A 10,930-nucleotide genomic window follows, 5' to 3' on the forward strand; every position below is an offset into this window, starting at 1 on the left:
CCAATATGATTTTGAATCCAACAAGGGTGATACACAAAAATGACATAGAATACACACGCAATGTGTGTATGTATAAATATAAAATTTGTTGTTCAGTCAATTCAATTGTGTCTGACTCTTTTTGACTCCATTTGGGATTTTCTTAGCAAAGATACTTTAGTGATTTGCCATTTCCTTCTCCAGCTCATTTTACAGATGAGAAAACTGAGGCAAACAGGGTTAAATGACTTGCTCAGGGTCACACAGCTAGTAAGTATCAGTTGGATTTGGACACAGGAAGATGAATCTTCCTAACTCCAGGCCCTGCACTCTATCCACTGTGCCAAGGAGCTGATATGTAGACATAGACATGCACATATACACATATATATATATATGTGTGTTTGTGTGTGTGCATGCATCTATGTATATGTGTATGTATTAACATATATATTCATGTATTTCTAAACATAGAATATGCACATAAAAGTGAGGGTAGATTGGGTACATAGTTAAAAAAAAAAAGAACACTAAAATGCAGCTGAACTTGGGAGTTAATGGAATGCCCAGTCTTGATCTCAGAGAATAGAGGATGAAAGATGTTTCCTTCTTCATATAGAGGTAGAAGACTACAATTGCAGAATGTTGTATATGTATCACATATAGTTGAGATGTTAGTTGGTTTTGCTTAATTTGAGGTTTTGTTTGTTTTTTGCTATAAAAGTAGGCTCCAAGGCCAAGAAAGTATTAAAAAAAACAACTGGTGCCAACAAAACCTTGAAAAATAGATATCAGGGCAGCCAGGTAGCACAGTGAGTAAGAGCACCAGTCCCAGAGTTGGGATAACCTGGGATAGAATCTGGGCTCTGATACTTAGCACCACACCCAGAAATAACTGGCCATGTAACCTTGAGCAAGTTACTTAACCCCAATTTCTTTAAAAAAAAAAAAGATAGATTAAAAGTACTTATTAAAAAAAAAATAGACATCAATTTTTTAATGGTAACTTCCAGGGTGGTAAATCGTCTAAACTAGTAAGGAAAGACTCCCTGATGATTTCAGATTTTTGTGCTTCATCTTGAAGGGATAAAGATTGGTAGAGAAGGAAAGATAGGGTATTTATTCATGGGTCAACAGACAACTTGTAAAGGATCTGAAGTGGAAAAGGGAGGACTAGAATGTCCATATCTGTAAATGACTGAACAAATGTGAATATGATGAAACATAATTGTGCTATAGGAAATGATGAAAGGGATAGTTTTAGAAAAACCTGAGGAACTCTGTATAAATGACCCATGATGAAGCCTACCTCACACCTCCTCACAAAAGGGTAGTGGGTTCAAGGTTCAGAATAAGAAATGCATTTTCACACATGGTATAGGTGGGGGACTCATTTTACTTCACTATGTATGTTTTTTACAAAGTTTTGATTTCAGTTTTTTTTTTCTTCCAGTTGTGAGTAGGTGAGAAGAAAAAGAGAGAAAGGAAAAAAATGCTTATTAATTGAAAAAAGTAAAATAAAAAGTGTATTTCAAAAAAGAAAAGGAAGAATTATGTTGAGAACATAATGGTAATGTTCATTAAAGGAGTATCAGATTTGTGTAGGAATGGTAGTAGGAACAATGTATTTGAGTAGACAGTTAAGTACAAGTATAAATAAGTACCTAAATGTATTATTCCTTAGGACAAAAAAATTACTTGATCTTGACTTTGTAAAACGAGAACACTTAATTGGTTAGTTATTTTATTATTGAATGTACTGTTTTCATACTAATATTTAATGTAGTTGAATGTACTAAAAGCTCATAAAATTTTCAATTATTTTTAAGACCTGAATCACATAAATGTATTTATAATAATAACATATTAAAACAAAAGCAATAAAATAACAACAAAAGTATTTTCATTGTAATGCATTCTTTGCAACCTCAGATTTTACAAATGTGAAAAAAAAATTCTTCTCCTCCCAGCCCAATATATGTGAGAAGGAAACAAAAAAAGGCAATTTTTTTCTTCCAGGGAAGTTATTCACACTTAAGAACATAGTAATATCATTGTAATCTTCAAAAGAGAAAACATGGTATTTTCACTGAGTATACAATTTCCTCCTAGATAAAGTCCACAAACATTTAGACTATATCATACACAAATATTGCAAGGGAAAGAGAAATTACTTTTTTTTTTGGAGCCAAGAACAAAACTGCACTGCTCTGTATAAAATACTGTAAAAGCTGAGTGGTGAACAGTGACACCCTACAGGGATTAATACAAAGTATTCTAGGTTTATAGTCCTTAGTTATCAAACTTTTGGGAAAGTAGAAAAATATGTCCTGAGGGCTTAAACAGCCCTAAATCATTGCTGATTATTTGGCACTAGTTCATCTTCTTTACAATGTCTTGAGGAAAGTATGTTAAACTTCTAAAACTACCAAAAAATAATAGTGCAAAACATACAAACCTGTATGTATTTATATATTCTAAAAATAAAGATGTAGATGCTTATGCTAACATAATTCCTTCAAAAAGAGAAATGTGGCAACAATGAGAGCAAAAATCCAAGGTAAGTATGAATTAACTTTGGACTGATCCACCGACATCAACCATTTGGGAACATTCCCCATCTTGCCCAGATTGTATTTCCTATAACAGAAAATAAAAGCCCTTCGTGTTCTGTTGAAGTGAATGATTTGTTGTGGTCACAAGACCAAGTGGCTAAATATTTCTAGCAACTTGTATCCTTACTGAGTCCTGCTTTGAGAATTTAGTTAAGCTTTGGTCTTGGAAAAATGAGAGAAATATAACCTGGTAGAGTGAAATTATAAGGAGCTTTCATGGTGGAGAAGAGAGGAAAAGCATACATTCTTACCCCTGGAGTCTTACTTACACTATGAAAGCCATTTGAAATAAATAGCTCTATTAACAAAATGCTCTTTGTTATACCTGGGTGGAAGAAAGTAGCCACCATGTGCAAAAAGAAGCTTTGAAAATTTCTCTCTTGAGGTCCACTACTGACTTCTGGAGAAATTTCAGGAACTCTCTCCCTTTCACTTTTTATACCAAAAGTTTTCACTTCTTGTTTTAAAATCTTCCTCCCCCCCCCCCCATATCCACTAGCAAATGAGTTTCTTCTCCTACCTTAGTGCATATGTTTTAGTGCCTAATTAAAGGCAATTAATCTTCTCATTATCCATTGTATATATGTGAATACATGAGAAATATATATGTATGTGTATATATACATATATATTCTTTATATAATACTATCCAAAAGCTTAACAATAGGCAAAATTCTAGAAGTTGAATTATATGTGTGCAATGAGTAGACTCAATCAACATTTATTAAACCCTACTATTGTGAAAGGAAGTACATTAGTTGCTAGTATCTCCCACATGGAAGTTCCTCTATCTCTTTGTACTGACTATCCCAGAATCCTCTGCCTCTTTGCCCATTGTTTCTTAGAGTCCCTCACTTCAAGACTCAACTAAATGTTATCTTCTGTAAGAAACCCTTTTTGGTCCTCTCTGCTGGCAAAGTCCTCCCCTCTAGGATTACCAAATGGTTCCAATATCTTTGCATGTAAATATTTATTTACATGTTGTCTGGAGGAAGCTATTTGGTACAGTGGACAGACAACTGGATTTGGAGCAAGGAAGTCTCGAGTTCTAATTTTGCCTCAGATACTTCTTAGCTGTATAATCCTATGTAAATTATTTAACCACATTATCTTCTGCTATTATAATACGATTATTATTGTTGTATAATTTAAGGTCTGGAAATGTTATTTCTTTTTTCCTTTCTATTCTTCCATGATTTCTCTTGAGGCTAATCCTTTTATTCTGAATCCAAAATGAATTTTATAATCATTTAGTATAGCTCTATAATTTGATTGGTATAGCAATAAATTTGCAAACTACTTTAAGTGGGCCTTTCTGAGCAGTGAATATCCTTCAGAGTATTTATAATCTTTTATTCTTTAAAAAAATCTGTCAGAATTATATATGCAGATCTTAACTATGCCTTGGCAGATTAACTCCCAGACATTTATACATGTATCTTGAAATTATTTGGATAGGATTTCTTTTTACTAGTTTCTCCAACAAGTTTTTTTTTAATGTTTATAGCTTTGTCCTTAGACTCTTTTATTTATAAGTCAGCAGCTCTTCCTAGTCTTCATTTTCTTTTTCGTGGCAAGTATTAAAGACTTCCACCTATTTTCTTACTCTTTAGCAGTTAACCAAAATAAATGACAATGCTGAATATTCCTTAACTTAAAAAGTCCTTGCTATCTTATTTATTGTATTTTGGGGTTTTCAGTTTTCTCATAAAGAAAAAAAATTAGTCAAAATTCAGCTTTCATTTAGTAAATTAATTTAATAAATGTTGATAGTCTACCTGCTACTTCTACAACACAATCCTGGACAGTAAAATTTGGTGTATATTGTCTTAATTTCTACTCTATAAGGAAGGAGAAATTATCAAGAAATTTTTAACCATCATGTGGAAAAGCTTGAAAGTCCATGCTTTGCCCTCAAGGTTCAATTATCATCTTTTATTCTCTGTTCAATCCATTTCATTCTCTGATCTAAGTTATTCTCTAGCTCTTCTGGTACATTGCAGGCAGCCAGTCTACTCTTTCATAGCTGTAGGAGGCCATAGATTCTTCATAAAGAATTTGGAAAATTTCACACAGAATATTGTCCTGTAATTTCTTTACACTGTATCCCCTCTTCCAAGTCTTTTATATAATAAAGAATCATCTGTTTGGAATGACATACACACTAAATAGGTTATCTCACCCTACAGGAGAGTAGCAGGGAAGGGGATGAGAGAGGAAATAATCGAGAGGAGGTCAGGTTGGAGGGGAGGGAAGTTAAAAGCACATACTTTTGTAAAGGGACAGGGTCAAAGTAGAGAGTAGAACAAGTAGGAGGAAGGATAGGATGGAGGGAAATATGGTCAGTCTTTCACAATAAATCCACTATGGAAATGTTTTGCGTAGCTATACATGTACAACCTATATTGAATTGCTTATCTTCCCAGCAAGGTTGGGTGATGAGGGAGGAAGGGAAAGAAACTGGAATTCAAAGTTTTAAAATCAAATGTTTAAAAAAAATTATTATTTCTTCTTACATGCAACTGGGAAATAAGACATACAGGCATTGGGGTATAGAGATCCATCTTGCCCTACTGGAAAGTTGGAGGGGGGGAGTAGGAGAGGATATAGGAGACAGCAGATTGCGGGAGGGGGTATACAGTGGAATTGTTGTTTAGGGTTGGAGGGTGGGGGAAAGATGGGGAGAAAATGTGTAACTCAAAATTTTGTGGAAATGAATGATGTAAACTTAAAAATAAACAAAATTTAATTTAAAAAATAAAGTTGGCAAGGGGATTTGCACATCTCGGTTGAGCCTAATGCCAACAGATGAGGGAAACACCACACACACACACACACACACACACACACACACACACACACACAAAAGAATTATCTGTTTGAAGCACAAAAAACATATGAAACCATCATTCAGGGAAGGAGTCACAGCCATGGCAATCAACAATAACTCCACCTTCCTTCATTTTATTTTCTAATTCATCAACTACTCTGTCTTCATCCAAAATGCAACATTCATATTCTTCATCAAAGCCATCATGTAACTGTCCTTCTTGTGCTAAATCACCCATAGTAATGTTTGTCAGTCCTGTTCTTGATACAAGTTCTTTGCCTAGTGTGGTCTTTCCCACCCCTGGTGTGCCGGTGAGCAGGATGTTAGGCAGTCTCATGGTGGCTCTGCCCTGATAGCCTGCTCTCCACAAGGGAGCAGCAGGCCAACAAATAACTTTTAAAAGGATGTCATGGCCTTTCTGTATGGGGGGGAGGGGGAGGTGGTATGAGTGTGTGTCTAGTTATAGGAATATTCTTCCTCTCGATTATGTCACTTTGTTTCTTGCTATCCTGGGCATTTGAGGTTATAATGTACTCTAAGAGAATAATACTCTAATCCCATCAACTACAAGACTGGCCCTTTGAATGCCTAGTTTCCTTCAAAACTCAACTCAACAGCCACCTTCTACAGATAGCATTTCCTATTCCCTTCAACTGCCCATGTCTTTGATTTGAATGAATCCTATTACACTGAGAAATAATTGTCAAAGAATCTGGAGTCTGGTGAGTAAGGAGAGGTAGCAGGCACAGAATGCTGAGCTAGGAACAGGGACTTCCTAGGGTCCCTGGGAGAAGTCTGCATCTGATTTTGGAGCATACAGTAACCAACCGGTTTAATCATGCTGACCAGGAAGTGAATGCCAAACCTATAGGAGAGAGTGTGGATCTTCTCCATCTACATAATGATATAGGGAGAAGGGAAAAGTGGTGAGAAAATGACCCCTTGTCACCCTCACCACTTTGCCTTATAATGAACTATAGTGAGTAATCCCCAAATTGGTTCTCAAAAGCTCTACCATCAAAGCCCAAGTTCTAGTAGGTATTACTCAATGGTAAAAATTTCAAGGATAGATCCAATAATAAAACTGTCTCTCTCTCATCCTAGTTAAATTGTGAACTTAGTTCAATAAAAGTTTGGCTAAGGAAGAAGGGAAGGAGGGATGGACAGGGGCAGAGGGGGTTATTTATATATATGAATACATAAAATATATAATATATAGCATGTTTCTACATATATTTTTACATGCATGTATATGTTCAAACAAATAATATGTGTATGCATGTATGTATATGTGCATTGTATAAAGCAACTAGGTGGCAGTCAGTGGATAGTGATTTGAGTCTGGAATCTAGCCTCAGACACAATATTATTATTATTAGTTACTAGCTATTTGTTTTGTTGTTCAGTCATCTAACTGATGTCTGACTTTTCATGACCTCATTTTCAGGTTTTCTTGGCAATATACTGGAGTGGTTTTTCATTTCCTTCACTAGTTCATTTTACAAATGAGAAACTGAGACAAACAGGGTTAAATGACTTGCCCAGGATCACACAGCTAACAAGTCTCTGAGGTTATATTTGAACTCAGGAAGATGGGTCTTTCTCTTTCCAAGCCCTGTGCTGTAACCACTATACCACCTAGCTATGTGACCCAGCAAGTCACTTAATCTCCACCTCAGTTTCCTTATTATAAAATGGCAATAATAATAGTATCTACCTTCCAGGACTGTTGTGAGGATAAAATAAGACAAAATTTGTAAAGTACTTTGCAAATCTTTAAAGGTCTCTATAAATACCAGATATTAGTATCACATTGGCCATAGTACCAAATTAAAAGTTAGGGGCAGCTAAGTACCCCAGTGGGTAAAATTCTAGATTTAGAGTCAAGAACATCTGGGTTCAAATCTTGCTCACTCAACTTTGTGACTCTGGACAGGTCAGTGAACCAGTCTATCTTAGTTTATGGAATAGTAGTAGTACCTACCTGCCTTGATTGCTGTGAGGATCGAATAAGATAATAAATATAAAGCACTCAGAAAACCTTAAAGTGCTATATAAATATTATTATTAATAATAATATTATTAGACAAGGAGGTGCATTGTTCTGCATTGGCACTGATGAAATCATGGATTTTGGGGGGTACATAATTCATAAACAGAAGTGTCTCATGCTGTAGCTAAGTAGTTCTTGAACTCTAAAGAGCAGGTTCAGTGAGTGATTCTTTTAGTAATTATCACTTCCTATGGAAGAGAAACACCGAACAAGAAAAAAGGACAAAACTAAAACGAGAAAGTAAAAATTCTAAAGGAAAGTGCTGTAGCACCAAGTACCCTGGCATACCCAGGCTGCCAACACAGGTTCAAAATGAGTTAACAATCTTACTTTAATCAATCAAATATATATCATTTACCTAATTCAGGGGGAAAAATCAGCACCCTGAACTTCAGAGAATACAAGCAAGTTACAAACAGACAGAGAAACAGATCAGCAGACAGGCTTCCAACTGTCTGATCACTGCATCCATACCTAATCAGTTACCAGAGAAGGAAGCACCAATATCTGCGTTTTCAAAGCCAGGGGGCTCATTGGCTGCTCAGAGTCTTGTCTGGTCAAATCACACAACACTTCTCAAAGTAAGGCCCAAAACAAAACTTCACATCAGGGTATATATAGCCTCCTCCTGGCTCAGAGAATATCACAACCCTCTTCACCCACTGCCCAATCACAAAGTAATAAGGTGTGGGCATTCCTGAAAAACAAGTCTCCCACCACAGGCTCCATGTGACCACATTCAGCCTATTAGGGGGCACAGTATATTTTCAAATCAGGAAAGGTTCTCAGAGTCGCTTAAGCCTATCAAAGGGCTGAGGGGCAGGGAAGATCTTAGATTCCCATTCCTATAACAAGTGCTTCTTTTAATTCTTTCAGTGGAGGCAGTCAATTATGCAGAAGGAAGTGAAAGCTGAGAGCTCTCTTTTTCATAATGTCTTTGACATTTTCATCATATGCAAATATGGACCAACAGGACCAGAGAAAGTCCATCATGTACAAGACTGGCTCATAAAAGCTTAGGTTCATTCAAAGTTCAGATCAAGCGCTATCTTCTACAGGAAATCTTCCCAAGCCACGCCTATCCCTACCCCAACTGCAAGAATCTTCCTCTGGAATTGTGGTTTAACAGGTATATGGAATTCCCAGGTGAGGAAACTCCCTCTACCAAAGTGGATCAATGCCTCCGCTGCAATTGATAGTCTCAGTACCTGGAGCACTGAAAAGTTAAATAATTTGCCTAGGGTCACACAGCTGGTATGTGTCAGAAGTAAGATGTTTGTTGATTGATTATTAATTGTTTGAATCTAGATTTTTGTTACTTTGAGATCACCTGTCTCTTCTCTAGGACTCTCTTAGCCCAATACTTAGATAATTTTATCATAATTTAAACACAAAATTAATGTGATTGCTGGGAGGCTTTTCAATGAAATCACATTGTAAAACTATGTACAAAAGATGAGAAGAGGAGAAAATAACCAAACATGAGTATGGATGCAAGGGTAGACTCCAAGGACCTGGATTCATATCCTGACTGCCACCTACTGCCTACATGACCTTGTACAAGTCACTTAACTTCTCTCCCTGTCAGATTACTTGCTTGTGAAATGGGAATGGGGGAGGGGGGGAGTAGAACAGCAGGGGACTAGAGGACCTCCAATATCCCTTTCATATTTAAAGCTATTGATCCCATGATCCTCTCACCTATACGAATACTATCAGGGGGTGTCTAGGTGGCACAGTGAATAGAGCATGGGCCCTAGAGTCAGGAGGACCTTAGTTCAAATCTGGCCTTAGACACTTAACACTTACTAGCTGTGTGACCTTGGGCAAGTCACTTAACCCCAACTGCTTTCCCCTCCCCCCTCCAAAAAAGAAAAAAAAAGAATACTATCAGGAAGCCCCCCCCCCAAAAAAAAGGCTTTGAAAAATGCAAAGGACAAGAAAAGGGGCAATAATAATAGCTAGCAATTCTATAGTACCTACTATGTGCCAGCCATGGTGCTAAATGTTTTACAAATATTATTTTATTTGATCCTCACAACAACCTTTGGAGGAAGGTGCTTTATTATTATCCCCATTTTACAGCTGAGGAAATTGAGGCAAGGAAATTTGAGTTAAATTTTTAGTGTGAGCATTTTACCTCAGAAATTAGTAATTGCTATAAAACAGAACTTGATTTATTTCTTTGTAAATTGTCTAGACTTAAGAAAGTGTTACTCATACAACATTAAACTTCCAAATGTGGATGATTTTCCCTCCAGGGAGAGTCTGGTTGTTCAATATTAACCAGCATACCCCTATATTGTTCTATGAACATCCATTGAGCTCAGCAAGATTGCAGTAGAAGGCTAAGGGATTGAAGTCAGTTACTGAAATGGAGTTCTACAAGGCATTAATAATAATAATAATAGCAACTAAGATTGTGAAGAATTTAAATATAGCTTTAAGATTTGCAAAGTGCTTTAATCCATTATCTAATATGAGCATCACAACACTGCTGCATAGAATCCCATCAAAATGGTAAAAAATTATTATTGAGCAAATAATTAGTGAACACCTCAAAAACAAAGCAGTTATTATCACTGAGAGTCAATGTAGACTAAAATCAAGTTTTACTATAATAATTTCACTGTTTTTATCAGTAAGATAAGGGAATGATATATATGGATGAGTGGAGTTTTGTCATTTTTCAGTTGTTTCAGACTCTTCATAACCCCATTCAGGGTTTTCCTTGGCAAAGGTACTAGAGTGGTTTGCTATTTCCTTCTTGAGTTCATTTTACAGATGAGGAAACTGAGGCAAATAGGGTTTAAGTGACTTGCCCAGGGTCACAGCTAGTAAGTGTCTAAAGGTGGATTTTAACTCAGGTCCTCCTAACTCCAGAACCAGTGCTCTATCCACTGCACCACCTAGCTACCCCATAAGGAGTCAGGAGGGGAAAAGAATGAACAGGTAAGGATCAGATCTATGATTTCACCACTGTAGGCAATCGTCTCCACTCATACAGATCAGCAACTCCTGTGTGTAGAGTCTCAAAAACTTGCCTGTGATATTGAAAGATTAAATGACTTGCCCAGGATCATGCAGATAGTATGTATTCGAAGCACAATTGAACCTAGATCCAATCCACTCTAAGCTGAGTCCCCTAGGCAAGCTACCTTTTATGATGTAAATAAACTACAGCTTAATTTCACCAAGGCAATGAACAAAGTTGCTCATGATAGATTTGCTTACTACAATATTTCAAGAATATGATTTTGCTGGTACACTGATACAACTTGTAAGCCATCTGTTAGGTCTGCAATATTTGTTCTGAACAAAAAGCATCACCATGCAGTCAGTTGATGATGAGTCCCTCAGACCCTATAGCTAGGATAATCCCCAAACAACAGATATATAATCTGTTATTGGGACCATACTTAAAACCTCTCCAGATTAATGGAACCTAACAGA

The 10,930-nt window shown here is 36.5% G+C and overlaps 1 pseudogene; it reads right to left on the reverse strand.

Annotated features, from left to right (window-relative positions):
• Nucleotides 1–4,515: 4,515 nt before the first annotated feature.
• Nucleotides 4,516–5,761, reverse strand: LOC138153014 (adenylate kinase isoenzyme 6-like; annotated as a pseudogene).
• Nucleotides 5,762–10,930: the final 5,169 nt, after the last annotated feature.

The sequence above is a fragment of the Petaurus breviceps genome, unplaced genomic scaffold (genome assembly GCF_028583685.1).
Source record: "Petaurus breviceps papuanus isolate PSGF00001 unplaced genomic scaffold, PetGlider_PUasm1.0 90977, whole genome shotgun sequence".
Taxonomy (NCBI): domain Eukaryota; kingdom Metazoa; phylum Chordata; class Mammalia; order Diprotodontia; family Petauridae; genus Petaurus; species Petaurus breviceps.